This window comes from Phyllobates terribilis, unplaced genomic scaffold, assembly GCF_046119375.1.
Source record: "Phyllobates terribilis strain yellow unplaced genomic scaffold, ASM4611937v1 Scaffold_3__8_contigs__length_932513732, whole genome shotgun sequence".
In the NCBI taxonomy this organism is placed as follows: Eukaryota; Metazoa; Chordata; class Amphibia; order Anura; family Dendrobatidae; genus Phyllobates; species Phyllobates terribilis.
This window is the reverse complement of record NW_027362763.1, coordinates 6,572,409-6,585,604: the sequence shown is the minus strand read 5'-3', so window position 1 is coordinate 6,585,604 and position 13,196 is coordinate 6,572,409. Positions and strand designations below refer to the sequence as shown.

The window sequence follows — 13,196 nt, the reverse complement described above, 5'->3', positions numbered from 1 at the left end:
TTGCAGAACCCTAGGAATACTCTAATAGCCCACAAATAAGCTCTTACTGATGAATTCCATCGCATGGACCTGAAGTCAGACAGTAATTAGGTTCTCCTCTTATCACCTGTAACCAGCAGCAGAGTGGCGCAGCGGAAGCGTGCTGGGCCCATAACCCAGAGGTCGATGGATCGAAACCATCCTCTGCTAAGTTATTGCTTTTTTTTATAGAATTCACCTTTACATTTTGCCAAAATGCTTCAGTCAAAGCAAGCGCGTTTCGGCTAAAAGAATAAAAATGAGCTCAAAAAATAAAAATGAGCTCAAAAATTAAACCAAACTAAAAAAGTCTAAAGCTTCTGCATGGGATTGTGCTACATTACAACTTCCTTCTACAAACTATTTAGGTTTATTTCACTCCCTTCAATTTGGTTTTCCATATACGTAGAAAAGGTTTGCTAGAAAGTTGCTTGCCCATATTTGTAAGCCAACATTCACCTTATGAATTCCACTTATGGTCTTCAACTTTGGCAAAAAGTAATCCGCACTTAAAAAAAAAAAAAAAAAAAAAAAAAAAACGAAAGAGGATGCAATGGCACGTGTCACAGCATATGAAAATTGTTATGTGTTGTGGCAAGAAACTAAAAACGAGGTCATCAGGCATGGGGGATTAGCTCAAGTGGTAGAGCGCTCGCTTAGCATGCGAGAGGTAGCGGGATCGATGCCCGCATTCTCCAAATTTATCATTTATTGTTTTTTTCAGTTGGTAGAGCGATGATTCTTTTGCAAACTGCTCATGGCTCCCACAGCTAGACCTAGGAGGCTTTCCTCCATAGGCCAAACAAGCCTTCGATAGCTCAGCTGGTAGAGTGGAGGACTGTAGTTGTAAATTAGCAATCCTTAGGTCGCTGGTTCAATTCCGGCTCGAAGGACATTTTCTTCGTCCTATCTTATGTTTTGTACCTACTGGCAAACACACCACTGCTATGCTCCTTCTGTACGACTATAAAAAAAATCTAGTCCAGGAAACTTTCCTCCGTTGCACCTTGGGTTTTCAAAACGTAGGTGGCAGCAACATAGCCTTTACTTGCGGGACCTGCTGTGGGCCAAAGAGGAACGTTCTTCAACCGTAGCATGATACCCAAGCAAAAGACACCAACGTCCCTGGGTGGGCTTGAACCACCAACCTTTCGGTTAACAGCCGAACGCGCTAACCGATTGCGCCACAGAGACACAAGCCTCTACTTGAAACCACCAACCTTTTGGTTAACAGCCGAACGCGCTAACCGATTGCGCCACAGAGACACAAGCCTCTACTTGATTTTCTGACAGCCTCAGCCAGGTCAAACACAATTTACGCAGATGATTTGCAAGAATAACATGATAAAAGAAAGCTATAGAAACAAAGAAACAATTGCAGAACCCTAGGAATACTCTAATAGCCCACAAATAAGCTCTTACTGATGAATTCCATCGCATGGACCTGAAGTCAGACAGTAATTAGGTTCTCCTCTTATCACCTGTAACCAGCAGCAGAGTGGCGCAGCGGAAGCGTGCTGGGCCCATAACCCAGAGGTCGATGGATCGAAACCATCCTCTGCTAAGTTATTGCTTTTTTTTATAGAATTCACCTTTACATTTTGCCAAAATGCTTCAGTCAAAGCAAGCGCGTTTCGGCTAAAAGAATAAAAATGAGCTCAAAAAATAAAAATGAGCTCAAAAATTAAACCAAACTAAAAAAGTCTAAAGCTTCTGCATGGGATTGTGCTACATTACAACTTCCTTCTACAAACTATTTAGGTTTATTTCACTCCCTTCAATTTGGTTTTCCATATACGTAGAAAAGGTTTGCTAGAAAGTTGCTTGCCCATATTTGTAAGCCAACATTCACCTTATGAATTCCACTTATGGTCTTCAACTTTGGCAAAAAGTAATCCGCACTTAAAAAAAAAAAAAAAAAAAAAAAAAAAAACGAAAGAGGATGCAATGGCACGTGTCACAGCATATGAAAATTGTTATGTGTTGTGGCAAGAAACTAAAAACAAGGTCATCAGGCATGGGGGATTAGCTCAAGTGGTAGAGCGCTCGCTTAGCATGCGAGAGGTAGCGGGATCGATGCCCGCATTCTCCAAATTTATCATTTATTGTTTTTTTCAGTTGGTAGAGCGATGATTCTTTTGCAAACTGCTCATGGCTCCCACAGCTAGACCTAGGAGGCTTTCCTCCATAGGCCAAACAAGCCTTCGATAGCTCAGCTGGTAGAGCGGAGGACTGTAGTTGTAAATTAGCAATCCTTAGGTCGCTGGTTCAATTCCGGCTCGAAGGACATTTTCTTCGTCCTATCTTATGTTTTGTACCTACTGGCAAACACACCACTGCTATGCTCCTTCTGTACGACTATAAAAAAAATCTAGTCCAGGAAACTTTCCTCCGTTGCACCTTGGGTTTTCAAAACGTAGGTGGCAGCAACATAGCCTTTACTTGCGGGACCTGCTGTGGGCCAAAGAGGAACGTTCTTCAACCGTAGCATGATACCCAAGCAAAAGACACCAACGTCCCTGGGTGAGCTTGAACCACCAACCTTTCGGTTAACAGCCGAACGCGCTAACCGATTGCGCCACAGAGACACAAGCCTCTACTTGATTTTCTGACAGCCTCAGCCAGGTCAAACACAATTTACGCAGATGATTTGCAAGAATAACATGATAAAAGAAAGCTATAGAAACAAAGAAACAATTGCAGAACCCTAGGAATACTCTAATAGCCCACAAATAAGCTCTTACTGATGAATTCCATCGCATGGACCTGAAGTCAGACAGTAATTAGGTTCTCCTCTTATCACCTGTAACCAGCAGCAGAGTGGCGCAGCGGAAGCGTGCTGGGCCCATAACCCAGAGGTCGATGGATCGAAACCATCCTCTGCTAAGTTATTGCTTTTTTTTATAGAATTCACCTTTACATTTTGCCAAAATGCTTCAGTCAAAGCAAGCGCGTTTCGGCTAAAAGAATAAAAATGAGCTCAAAAAATAAAAATGAGCTCAAAAATTAAACCAAACTAAAAAAGTCTAAAGCTTCTGCATGGGATTGTGCTACATTACAACTTCCTTCTACAAACTATTTAGGTTTATTTCACTCCCTTCAATTTGGTTTTCCATATACGTAGAAAAGGTTTGCTAGAAAGTTGCTTGCCCATATTTGTAAGCCAACATTCACCTTATGAATTCCACTTATGGTCTTCAACTTTGGCAAAAAGTAATCCGCACTTAAAAAAAAAAAAAAAAAAAAAAAAACGAAAGAGGATGCAATGGCACGTGTCACAGCATATGAAAATTGTTATGTGTTGTGGCAAGAAACTAAAAACAAGGTCATCAGGCATGGGGGATTAGCTCAAGTGGTAGAGCGCTCGCTTAGCATGCGAGAGGTAGCGGGATCGATGCCCGCATTCTCCAAATTTATCATTTATTGTTTTTTTCAGTTGGTAGAGCGATGATTCTTTTGCAAACTGCTCATGGCTCCCACAGCTAGACCTAGGAGGCTTTCCTCCATAGGCCAAACAAGCCTTCGATAGCTCAGCTGGTAGAGCGGAGGACTGTAGTTGTAAATTAGCAATCCTTAGGTAGCTGGTTCAATTCCGGCTTGAAGGACATTTTCTTCGTCCTATCTTATGTTTTGTACCTACTGGCAAACACACCACTGCTATGCTCCTTCTGTACGACTATAAAAAAAATCTAGTCCAGGAAACTTTCCTCCGTTGCACCTTGGGTTTTCAAAACGTAGGTGGCAGCAACATAGCCTTTACTTGCGGGACCTGCTGTGGGCCAAAGAGGAACGTTCTTCAACCGTAGCATGATACCCAAGCAAAAGACACCAACGTCCCTGGGTGGGCTTGAACCACCAACCTTTCGGTTAACAGCCGAACGCACTAACCGATTGCGCCACAGAGACACAAGCCTCTACTTGATTTTCTGACAGCCTCAGCCAGGTCAAACACAATTTACGCAGATGATTTGCAAGAATAACATGATAAAAGAAAGCTATAGAAACAAAGAAACAATTGCAGAACCCTAGGAATACTCTAATAGCCCACAAATAAGCTCTTACTGATGAATTCCATCGCATGGACCTGAAGTCAGACAGTAATTAGGTTCTCCTCTTATCACCTGTAACCAGCAGCAGAGTGGCGCAGCGGAAGCGTGCTGGGCCCATAACCCAGAGGTCGATGGATCGAAACCATCCTCTGCTAAGTTATTGCTTTTTTTTATAGAATTCACCTTTACATTTTGCCAAAATGCTTCAGTCAAAGCAAGCGCGTTTCGGCTAAAAGAATAAAAATGAGCTCAAAAAATAAAAATGAGCTCAAAAATTAAACCAAACTAAAAAAGTCTAAAGCTTCTGCATGGGATTGTGCTACATTACAACTTCCTTCTACAAACTATTTAGGTTTATTTCACTCCCTTCAATTTGGTTTTCCATATACGTAGAAAAGGTTTGCTAGAAAGTTGCTTGCCCATATTTGTAAGCCAACATTCACCTTATGAATTCCACTTATGGTCTTCAACTTTGGCAAAAAGTAATCCGCACTTAAAAAAAAAAAAAAAAAAAAAAAAACGAAAGAGGATGCAATGGCACGTGTCACAGCATATGAAAATTGTTATGTGTTGTGGCAAGAAACTAAAAACGAGGTCATCAGGCATGGGGGATTAGCTCAAGTGGTAGAGCGCTCGCTTAGCATGCGAGAGGTAGCGGGATCGATGCCCGCATTCTCCAAATTTATCATTTATTGTTTTTTTCAGTTGGTAGAGCGATGATTCTTTTGCAAACTGCTCATGGCTCCCACAGCTAGACCTAGGAGGCTTTCCTCCATAGGCCAAACAAGCCTTCGATAGCTCAGCTGGTAGAGCGGAGGACTGTAGTTGTAAATTAGCAATCCTTAGGTAGCTGGTTCAATTCCGGCTTGAAGGACATTTTCTTCGTCCTATCTTATGTTTTGTACCTACTGGCAAACACACCACTGCTATGCTCCTTCTGTACGACTATAAAAAAAATCTAGTCCAGGAAACTTTCCTCCGTTGCACCTTGGGTTTTCAAAACGTAGGTGGCAGCAACATAGCCTTTACTTGCGGGACCTGCTGTGGGCCAAAGAGGAACGTTCTTCAACCGTAGCATGATACCCAAGCAAAAGACACCAACGTCCCTGGGTGGGCTTGAACCACCAACCTTTCGGTTAACAGCCGAACGCGCTAACCGATTGCGCCACAGAGACACAAGCCTCTACTTGATTTTCTGACAGCCTCAGCCAGGTCAAACACAATTTACGCAGATGATTTGCAAGAATAACATGATAAAAGAAAGCTATAGAAACAAAGAAACAATTGCAGAACCCTAGGAATACTCTAATAGCCCACAAATAAGCTCTTACTGATGAATTCCATCGCATGGACCTGAAGTCAGACAGTAATTAGGTTCTCCTCTTATCACCTGTAACCAGCAGCAGAGTGGCGCAGCGGAAGCGTGCTGGGCCCATAACCCAGAGGTCGATGGATCGAAACCATCCTCTGCTAAGTTATTGCTTTTTTTTATAGAATTCACCTTTACATTTTGCCAAAATGCTTCAGTCAAAGCAAGCGCGTTTCGGCTAAAAGAATAAAAATGAGCTCAAAAAATAAAAATGAGCTCAAAAATTAAACCAAACTAAAAAAGTCTAAAGCTTCTGCATGGGATTGTGCTACATTACAACTTCCTTCTACAAACTATTTAGGTTTATTTCACTCCCTTCAATTTGGTTTTCCATATACGTAGAAAAGGTTTGCTAGAAAGTTGCTTGCCCATATTTGTAAGCCAACATTCACCTTATGAATTCCACTTATGGTCTTCAACTTTGGCAAAAAGTAATCCGCACTTAAAAAAAAAAAAAAAAACGAAAGAGGATGCAATGGCACGTGTCACAGCATATGAAAATTGTTATGTGTTGTGGCAAGAAACTAAAAACGAGGTCATCAGGCATGGGGGATTAGCTCAAGTGGTAGAGCGCTCGCTTAGCATGCGAGAGGTAGCGGGATCGATGCCCGCATTCTCCAAAATTATCATTTATTGTTTTTTTCAGTTGGTAGAGCGATGATTCTTTTGCAAACTGCTCATGGCTCCCACAGCTAGACCTAGGAGGCTTTCCTCCATAGGCCAAACAAGCCTTCGATAGCTCAGCTGGTAGAGTGGAGGACTGTAGTTGTAAATTAGCAATCCTTAGGTTGCTGGTTCAATTCCGGCTCGAAGGACATTTTCTTCGTCCTATCTTATGTTTTGTACCTACTGGCAAACACACCACTGCTATGCTCCTTCTGTACGACTATAAAAAAAATCTAGTCCAGGAAACTTTCCTCCGTTGCACCTTGGGTTTTCAAAACGTAGGTGGCAGCAACATAGCCTTTACTTGCGGGACCTGCTGTGGGCCAAAGAGGAACGTTCTTCAACCGTAGCATGATACCCAAGCAAAAGACACCAACGTCCCTGGGTGGGCTTGAACCACCAACCTTTCGGTTAACAGCCGAACGCGCTAACCGATTGCGCCACAGAGACACAAGCCTCTACTTGAAACCACCAACCTTTCGGTTAACAGCCGAACGCACTAACCGATTGCGCCACAGAGACACAAGCCTCTACTTGATTTTCTGACAGCCTCAGCCAGGTCAAACACAATTTACGCAGATGATTTGCAAGAATAACATGATAAAAGAAAGCTATAGAAACAAAGAAACAATTGCAGAACCCTAGGAATACTCTAATAGCCCACAAATAAGCTCTTACTGATGAATTCCATCGCATGGACCTGAAGTCAGACAGTAATTAGGTTCTCCTCTTATCACCTGTAACCAGCAGCAGAGTGGCGCAGCGGAAGCGTGCTGGGCCCATAACCCAGAGGTCGATGGATCGAAACCATCCTCTGCTAAGTTATTGCTTTTTTTTATAGAATTCACCTTTACATTTTGCCAAAATGCTTCAGTCAAAGCAAGCGCGTTTCGGCTAAAAGAATAAAAATGAGCTCAAAAAATAAAAATGAGCTCAAAAATTAAACCAAACTAAAAAAGTCTAAAGCTTCTGCATGGGATTGTGCTACATTACAACTTCCTTCTACAAACTATTTAGGTTTATTTCACTCCCTTCAATTTGGTTTTCCATATACGTAGAAAAGGTTTGCTAGAAAGTTGCTTGCCCATATTTGTAAGCCAACATTCACCTTATGAATTCCACTTATGGTCTTCAACTTTGGCAAAAAGTAATCCGCACTTAAAAAAAAAAAAAAAAAACGAAAGAGGATGCAATGGCACGTGTCACAGCATATGAAAATTGTTATGTGTTGTGGCAAGAAACTAAAAACAAGGTCATCAGGCATGGGGGATTAGCTCAAGTGGTAGAGCGCTCGCTTAGCATGCGAGAGGTAGCGGGATCGATGCCCGCATTCTCCAAATTTATCATTTATTGTTTTTTTCAGTTGGTAGAGCGATGATTCTTTTGCAAACTGCTCATGGCTCCCACAGCTAGACCTAGGAGGCTTTCCTCCATAGGCCAAACAAGCCTTCGATAGCTCAGCTGGTAGAGCGGAGGACTGTAGTTGTAAATTAGCAATCCTTAGGTCGCTGGTTCAATTCCGGCTCGAAGGACATTTTCTTCGTCCTATCTTATGTTTTGTACCTACTGGCAAACACACCACTGCTATGCTCCTTCTGTACGACTATAAAAAAAATCTAGTCCAGGAAACTTTCCTCCGTTGCACCTTGGGTTTTCAAAACGTAGGTGGCAGCAACATAGCCTTTACTTGCGGGACCTGCTGTGGGCCAAAGAGGAACGTTCTTCAACCGTAGCATGATACCCAAGCAAAAGACACCAACGTCCCTGGGTGGGCTTGAACCACCAACCTTTCGGTTAACAGCCGAACGCACTAACCGATTGCGCCACAGAGACACAAGCCTCTACTTGATTTTCTGACAGCCTCAGCCAGGTCAAACACAATTTACGCAGATGATTTGCAAGAATAACATGATAAAAGAAAGCTATAGAAACAAAGAAACAATTGCAGAACCCTAGGAATACTCTAATAGCCCACAAATAAGCTCTTACTGATGAATTCCATCGCATGGACCTGAAGTCAGACAGTAATTAGGTTCTCCTCTTATCACCTGTAACCAGCAGCAGAGTGGCGCAGCGGAAGCGTGCTGGGCCCATAACCCAGAGGTCGATGGATCGAAACCATCCTCTGCTAAGTTATTGCTTTTTTTTATAGAATTCACCTTTACATTTTGCCAAAATGCTTCAGTCAAAGCAAGCGCGTTTCGGCTAAAAGAATAAAAATGAGCTCAAAAAATAAAAATGAGCTCAAAAATTAAACCAAACTAAAAAAGTCTAAAGCTTCTGCATGGGATTGTGCTACATTACAACTTCCTTCTACAAACTATTTAGGTTTATTTCACTCCCTTCAATTTGGTTTTCCATATACGTAGAAAAGGTTTGCTAGAAAGTTGCTTGCCCATATTTGTAAGCCAACATTCACCTTATGAATTCCACTTATGGTCTTCAACTTTGGCAAAAAGTAATCCGCACTTAAAAAAAAAAAAAAAAAAAAAAAAAAACGAAAGAGGATGCAATGGCACGTGTCACAGCATATGAAAATTGTTATGTGTTGTGGCAAGAAACTAAAAACGAGGTCATCAGGCATGGGGGATTAGCTCAAGTGGTAGAGCGCTCGCTTAGCATGCGAGAGGTAGCGGGATCGATGCCCGCATTCTCCAAATTTATCATTTATTGTTTTTTTCAGTTGGTAGAGCGATGATTCTTTTGCAAACTGCTCATGGCTCCCACAGCTAGACCTAGGAGGCTTTCCTCCATAGGCCAAACAAGCCTTCGATAGCTCAGCTGGTAGAGTGGAGGACTGTAGTTGTAAATTAGCAATCCTTAGGTCGCTGGTTCAATTCCGGCTCGAAGGACATTTTCTTCGTCCTATCTTATGTTTTGTACCTACTGGCAAACACACCACTGCTATGCTCCTTCTGTACGACTATAAAAAAAATCTAGTCCAGGAAACTTTCCTCCGTTGCACCTTGGGTTTTCAAAACGTAGGTGGCAGCAACATAGCCTTTACTTGCGGGACCTGCTGTGGGCCAAAGAGGAACGTTCTTCAACCGTAGCATGATACCCAAGCAAAAGACACCAACGTCCCTGGGTGGGCTTGAACCACCAACCTTTCGGTTAACAGCCGAACGCGCTAACCGATTGCGCCACAGAGACACAAGCCTCTACTTGAAACCACCAACCTTTCGGTTAACAGCCGAACGCGCTAACCGATTGCGCCACAGAGACACAAGCCTCTACTTGATTTTCTGACAGCCTCAGCCAGGTCAAACACAATTTACGCAGATGATTTGCAAGAATAACATGATAAAAGAAAGCTATAGAAACAAAGAAACAATTGCAGAACCCTAGGAATACTCTAATAGCCCACAAATAAGCTCTTACTGATGAATTCCATCGCATGGACCTGAAGTCAGACAGTAATTAGGTTCTCCTCTTATCACCTGTAACCAGCAGCAGAGTGGCGCAGCGGAAGCGTGCTGGGCCCATAACCCAGAGGTCGATGGATCGAAACCATCCTCTGCTAAGTTATTGCTTTTTTTTATAGAATTCACCTTTACATTTTGCCAAAATGCTTCAGTCAAAGCAAGCGCGTTTCGGCTAAAAGAATAAAAATGAGCTCAAAAAATAAAAATGAGCTCAAAAATTAAACCAAACTAAAAAAGTCTAAAGCTTCTGCATGGGATTGTGCTACATTACAACTTCCTTCTACAAACTATTTAGGTTTATTTCACTCCCTTCAATTTGGTTTTCCATATACGTAGAAAAGGTTTGCTAGAAAGTTGCTTGCCCATATTTGTAAGCCAACATTCACCTTATGAATTCCACTTATGGTCTTCAACTTTGGCAAAAAGTAATCCGCACTTAAAAAAAAAAAAAAAAAAAAAAAAACGAAAGAGGATGCAATGGCACGTGTCACAGCATATGAAAATTGTTATGTGTTGTGGCAAGAAACTAAAAACGAGGTCATCAGGCATGGGGGATTAGCTCAAGTGGTAGAGCGCTCGCTTAGCATGCGAGAGGTAGCGGGATCGATGCCCGCATTCTCCAAATTTATCATTTATTGTTTTTTTCAGTTGGTAGAGCGATGATTCTTTTGCAAACTGCTCATGGCTCCCACAGCTAGACCTAGGAGGCTTTCCTCCATAGGCCAAACAAGCCTTCGATAGCTCAGCTGGTAGAGCGGAGGACTGTAGTTGTAAATTAGCAATCCTTAGGTAGCTGGTTCAATTCCGGCTTGAAGGACATTTTCTTCGTCCTATCTTATGTTTTGTACCTACTGGCAAACACACCACTGCTATGCTCCTTCTGTACGACTATAAAAAAAATCTAGTCCAGGAAACTTTCCTCCGTTGCACCTTGGGTTTTCAAAACGTAGGTGGCAGCAACATAGCCTTTACTTGCGGGACCTGCTGTGGGCCAAAGAGGAACGTTCTTCAACCGTAGCATGATACCCAAGCAAAAGACACCAACGTCCCTGGGTGGGCTTGAACCACCAACCTTTCGGTTAACAGCCGAACGCGCTAACCGATTGCGCCACAGAGACACAAGCCTCTACTTGATTTTCTGACAGCCTCAGCCAGGTCAAACACAATTTACGCAGATGATTTGCAAGAATAACATGATAAAAGAAAGCTATAGAAACAAAGAAACAATTGCAGAACCCTAGGAATACTCTAATAGCCCACAAATAAGCTCTTACTGATGAATTCCATCGCATGGACCTGAAGTCAGACAGTAATTAGGTTCTCCTCTTATCACCTGTAACCAGCAGCAGAGTGGCGCAGCGGAAGCGTGCTGGGCCCATAACCCAGAGGTCGATGGATCGAAACCATCCTCTGCTAAGTTATTGCTTTTTTTTATAGAATTCACCTTTACATTTTGCCAAAATGCTTCAGTCAAAGCAAGCGCGTTTCGGCTAAAAGAATAAAAATGAGCTCAAAAAATAAAAATGAGCTCAAAAATTAAACCAAACTAAAAAAGTCTAAAGCTTCTGCATGGGATTGTGCTACATTACAACTTCCTTCTACAAACTATTTAGGTTTATTTCACTCCCTTCAATTTGGTTTTCCATATACGTAGAAAAGGTTTGCTAGAAAGTTGCTTGCCCATATTTGTAAGCCAACATTCACCTTATGAATTCCACTTATGGTCTTCAACTTTGGCAAAAAGTAATCCGCACTTAAAAAAAAAAAAAAAAAAAAAAAAAAAAACGAAAGAGGATGCAATGGCACGTGTCACAGCATATGAAAATTGTTATGTGTTGTGGCAAGAAACTAAAAACGAGGTCATCAGGCATGGGGGATTAGCTCAAGTGGTAGAGCGCTCGCTTAGCATGCGAGAGGTAGCGGGATCGATGCCCGCATTCTCCAAATTTATCATTTATTGTTTTTTTCAGTTGGTAGAGCGATGATTCTTTTGCAAACTGCTCATGGCTCCCACAGCTAGACCTAGGAGGCTTTCCTCCATAGGCCAAACAAGCCTTCGATAGCTCAGCTGGTAGAGTGGAGGACTGTAGTTGTAAATTAGCAATCCTTAGGTCGCTGGTTCAATTCCGGCTCGAAGGACATTTTCTTCGTCCTATCTTATGTTTTGTACCTACTGGCAAACACACCACTGCTATGCTCCTTCTGTACGACTATAAAAAAAATCTAGTCCAGGAAACTTTCCTCCGTTGCACCTTGGGTTTTCAAAACGTAGGTGGCAGCAACATAGCCTTTACTTGCGGGACCTGCTGTGGGCCAAAGAGGAACGTTCTTCAACCGTAGCATGATACCCAAGCAAAAGACACCAACGTCCCTGGGTGGGCTTGAACCACCAACCTTTCGGTTAACAGCCGAACGCGCTAACCGATTGCGCCACAGAGACACAAGCCTCTACTTGAAACCACCAACCTTTCGGTTAACAGCCGAACGCACTAACCGATTGCGCCACAGAGACACAAGCCTCTACTTGATTTTCTGACAGCCTCAGCCAGGTCAAACACAATTTACGCAGATGATTTGCAAGAATAACATGATAAAAGAAAGCTATAGAAACAAAGAAACAATTGCAGAACCCTAGGAATACTCTAATAGCCCACAAATAAGCTCTTACTGATGAATTCCATCGCATGGACCTGAAGTCAGACAGTAATTAGGTTCTCCTCTTATCACCTGTAACCAGCAGCAGAGTGGCGCAGCGGAAGCGTGCTGGGCCCATAACCCAGAGGTCGATGGATCGAAACCATCCTCTGCTAAGTTATTGCTTTTTTTTATAGAATTCACCTTTACATTTTGCCAAAATGCTTCAGTCAAAGCAAGCGCGTTTCGGCTAAAAGAATAAAAATGAGCTCAAAAAATAAAAATGAGCTCAAAAATTAAACCAAACTAAAAAAGTCTAAAGCTTCTGCATGGGATTGTGCTACATTACAACTTCCTTCTACAAACTATTTAGGTTTATTTCACTCCCTTCAATTTGGTTTTCCATATACGTAGAAAAGGTTTGCTAGAAAGTTGCTTGCCCATATTTGTAAGCCAACATTCACCTTATGAATTCCACTTATGGTCTTCAACTTTGGCAAAAAGTAATCCGCACTTAAAAAAAAAAAAAAAAAAAAAAAAAAACGAAAGAGGATGCAATGGCACGTGTCACAGCATATGAAAATTGTTATGTGTTGTGGCAAGAAACTAAAAACAAGGTCATCAGGCATGGGGGATTAGCTCAAGTGGTAGAGCGCTCGCTTAGCATGCGAGAGGTAGCGGGATCGATGCCCGCATTCTCCAAATTTATCATTTATTGTTTTTTTCAGTTGGTAGAGCGATGATTCTTTTGCAAACTGCTCATGGCTCCCACAGCTAGACCTAGGAGGCTTTCCTCCATAGGCCAAACAAGCCTTCGATAGCTCAGCTGGTAGAGTGGAGGACTGTAGTTGTAAATTAGCAATCCTTAGGTCGCTGGTTCAATTCCGGCTCGAAGGACATTTTCTTCGTCCTATCTTATGTTTTGTACCTACTGGCAAACACACCACTGCTATGCTCCTTCTGTACGACTATAAAAAAAATCTAGTCCAGGAAACTTTCCTCCGTTGCACCTTGGGTTTTCAAAACGTAGGTGGC

General features: G+C 42.3%; 29 non-coding genes across 29 annotated transcripts; 20 read left to right on the top strand and 9 right to left on the bottom strand.

Annotated features, from left to right (window-relative positions):
* The first annotated feature begins 643 nt into the window (after window positions 1-643).
* On the top strand, window positions 644-716 carry TRNAA-AGC (transfer RNA alanine (anticodon AGC)). The gene has a single exon. It is a non-coding gene; the product is annotated as a tRNA-Ala (tRNA).
* A 109-nt stretch (window positions 717-825) lies between these two features.
* On the top strand, window positions 826-911 carry TRNAY-GUA (transfer RNA tyrosine (anticodon GUA)). The gene is given in 2 exon segments: window positions 826-862; window positions 876-911. It is a non-coding gene; the product is annotated as a tRNA-Tyr (tRNA).
* A 227-nt stretch (window positions 912-1,138) lies between these two features.
* Window positions 1,139-1,212, bottom strand: TRNAN-GUU (transfer RNA asparagine (anticodon GUU)). The gene has a single exon. It is a non-coding gene; the product is annotated as a tRNA-Asn (tRNA).
* Window positions 1,213-2,037: 825 nt separating this feature from the next.
* On the top strand, window positions 2,038-2,110 carry TRNAA-AGC (transfer RNA alanine (anticodon AGC)). Its single transcript has one exon. It is a non-coding gene; the product is annotated as a tRNA-Ala (tRNA).
* Window positions 2,111-2,219: 109 nt separating this feature from the next.
* Window positions 2,220-2,305, top strand: TRNAY-GUA (transfer RNA tyrosine (anticodon GUA)). Its single transcript is given in 2 exon segments — window positions 2,220-2,256; window positions 2,270-2,305. It is a non-coding gene; the product is annotated as a tRNA-Tyr (tRNA).
* A 227-nt stretch (window positions 2,306-2,532) lies between these two features.
* Window positions 2,533-2,606, bottom strand: TRNAN-GUU (transfer RNA asparagine (anticodon GUU)). The gene has a single exon. It is a non-coding gene; the product is annotated as a tRNA-Asn (tRNA).
* A 749-nt stretch (window positions 2,607-3,355) lies between these two features.
* TRNAA-AGC (transfer RNA alanine (anticodon AGC)) lies at window positions 3,356-3,428 on the top strand. The gene has a single exon. It is a non-coding gene; the product is annotated as a tRNA-Ala (tRNA).
* Window positions 3,429-3,537: 109 nt separating this feature from the next.
* Window positions 3,538-3,623, top strand: TRNAY-GUA (transfer RNA tyrosine (anticodon GUA)). Its single transcript is given in 2 exon segments — window positions 3,538-3,574; window positions 3,588-3,623. It is a non-coding gene; the product is annotated as a tRNA-Tyr (tRNA).
* A 227-nt stretch (window positions 3,624-3,850) lies between these two features.
* On the bottom strand, window positions 3,851-3,924 carry TRNAN-GUU (transfer RNA asparagine (anticodon GUU)). Its single transcript has one exon. It is a non-coding gene; the product is annotated as a tRNA-Asn (tRNA).
* Window positions 3,925-4,673: 749 nt separating this feature from the next.
* TRNAA-AGC (transfer RNA alanine (anticodon AGC)) lies at window positions 4,674-4,746 on the top strand. Its single transcript has one exon. It is a non-coding gene; the product is annotated as a tRNA-Ala (tRNA).
* A 109-nt stretch (window positions 4,747-4,855) lies between these two features.
* On the top strand, window positions 4,856-4,941 carry TRNAY-GUA (transfer RNA tyrosine (anticodon GUA)). Its single transcript is given in 2 exon segments — window positions 4,856-4,892; window positions 4,906-4,941. It is a non-coding gene; the product is annotated as a tRNA-Tyr (tRNA).
* A 227-nt stretch (window positions 4,942-5,168) lies between these two features.
* TRNAN-GUU (transfer RNA asparagine (anticodon GUU)) lies at window positions 5,169-5,242 on the bottom strand. Its single transcript has one exon. It is a non-coding gene; the product is annotated as a tRNA-Asn (tRNA).
* A 741-nt stretch (window positions 5,243-5,983) lies between these two features.
* TRNAA-AGC (transfer RNA alanine (anticodon AGC)) lies at window positions 5,984-6,056 on the top strand. Its single transcript has one exon. It is a non-coding gene; the product is annotated as a tRNA-Ala (tRNA).
* A 109-nt stretch (window positions 6,057-6,165) lies between these two features.
* Window positions 6,166-6,251, top strand: TRNAY-GUA (transfer RNA tyrosine (anticodon GUA)). The gene is given in 2 exon segments: window positions 6,166-6,202; window positions 6,216-6,251. It is a non-coding gene; the product is annotated as a tRNA-Tyr (tRNA).
* Window positions 6,252-6,478: 227 nt separating this feature from the next.
* TRNAN-GUU (transfer RNA asparagine (anticodon GUU)) lies at window positions 6,479-6,552 on the bottom strand. The gene has a single exon. It is a non-coding gene; the product is annotated as a tRNA-Asn (tRNA).
* An 814-nt stretch (window positions 6,553-7,366) lies between these two features.
* Window positions 7,367-7,439, top strand: TRNAA-AGC (transfer RNA alanine (anticodon AGC)). Its single transcript has one exon. It is a non-coding gene; the product is annotated as a tRNA-Ala (tRNA).
* A 109-nt stretch (window positions 7,440-7,548) lies between these two features.
* On the top strand, window positions 7,549-7,634 carry TRNAY-GUA (transfer RNA tyrosine (anticodon GUA)). The gene is given in 2 exon segments: window positions 7,549-7,585; window positions 7,599-7,634. It is a non-coding gene; the product is annotated as a tRNA-Tyr (tRNA).
* Window positions 7,635-7,861: 227 nt separating this feature from the next.
* On the bottom strand, window positions 7,862-7,935 carry TRNAN-GUU (transfer RNA asparagine (anticodon GUU)). The gene has a single exon. It is a non-coding gene; the product is annotated as a tRNA-Asn (tRNA).
* A 751-nt stretch (window positions 7,936-8,686) lies between these two features.
* Window positions 8,687-8,759, top strand: TRNAA-AGC (transfer RNA alanine (anticodon AGC)). Its single transcript has one exon. It is a non-coding gene; the product is annotated as a tRNA-Ala (tRNA).
* A 109-nt stretch (window positions 8,760-8,868) lies between these two features.
* On the top strand, window positions 8,869-8,954 carry TRNAY-GUA (transfer RNA tyrosine (anticodon GUA)). Its single transcript is given in 2 exon segments — window positions 8,869-8,905; window positions 8,919-8,954. It is a non-coding gene; the product is annotated as a tRNA-Tyr (tRNA).
* Window positions 8,955-9,181: 227 nt separating this feature from the next.
* TRNAN-GUU (transfer RNA asparagine (anticodon GUU)) lies at window positions 9,182-9,255 on the bottom strand. The gene has a single exon. It is a non-coding gene; the product is annotated as a tRNA-Asn (tRNA).
* An 821-nt stretch (window positions 9,256-10,076) lies between these two features.
* On the top strand, window positions 10,077-10,149 carry TRNAA-AGC (transfer RNA alanine (anticodon AGC)). Its single transcript has one exon. It is a non-coding gene; the product is annotated as a tRNA-Ala (tRNA).
* A 109-nt stretch (window positions 10,150-10,258) lies between these two features.
* TRNAY-GUA (transfer RNA tyrosine (anticodon GUA)) lies at window positions 10,259-10,344 on the top strand. Its single transcript is given in 2 exon segments — window positions 10,259-10,295; window positions 10,309-10,344. It is a non-coding gene; the product is annotated as a tRNA-Tyr (tRNA).
* Window positions 10,345-10,571: 227 nt separating this feature from the next.
* Window positions 10,572-10,645, bottom strand: TRNAN-GUU (transfer RNA asparagine (anticodon GUU)). Its single transcript has one exon. It is a non-coding gene; the product is annotated as a tRNA-Asn (tRNA).
* A 753-nt stretch (window positions 10,646-11,398) lies between these two features.
* On the top strand, window positions 11,399-11,471 carry TRNAA-AGC (transfer RNA alanine (anticodon AGC)). Its single transcript has one exon. It is a non-coding gene; the product is annotated as a tRNA-Ala (tRNA).
* Window positions 11,472-11,580: 109 nt separating this feature from the next.
* TRNAY-GUA (transfer RNA tyrosine (anticodon GUA)) lies at window positions 11,581-11,666 on the top strand. Its single transcript is given in 2 exon segments — window positions 11,581-11,617; window positions 11,631-11,666. It is a non-coding gene; the product is annotated as a tRNA-Tyr (tRNA).
* A 227-nt stretch (window positions 11,667-11,893) lies between these two features.
* Window positions 11,894-11,967, bottom strand: TRNAN-GUU (transfer RNA asparagine (anticodon GUU)). The gene has a single exon. It is a non-coding gene; the product is annotated as a tRNA-Asn (tRNA).
* An 823-nt stretch (window positions 11,968-12,790) lies between these two features.
* On the top strand, window positions 12,791-12,863 carry TRNAA-AGC (transfer RNA alanine (anticodon AGC)). The gene has a single exon. It is a non-coding gene; the product is annotated as a tRNA-Ala (tRNA).
* A 109-nt stretch (window positions 12,864-12,972) lies between these two features.
* TRNAY-GUA (transfer RNA tyrosine (anticodon GUA)) lies at window positions 12,973-13,058 on the top strand. Its single transcript is given in 2 exon segments — window positions 12,973-13,009; window positions 13,023-13,058. It is a non-coding gene; the product is annotated as a tRNA-Tyr (tRNA).
* The last annotated feature ends 138 nt before the right edge of the window (window positions 13,059-13,196 follow it).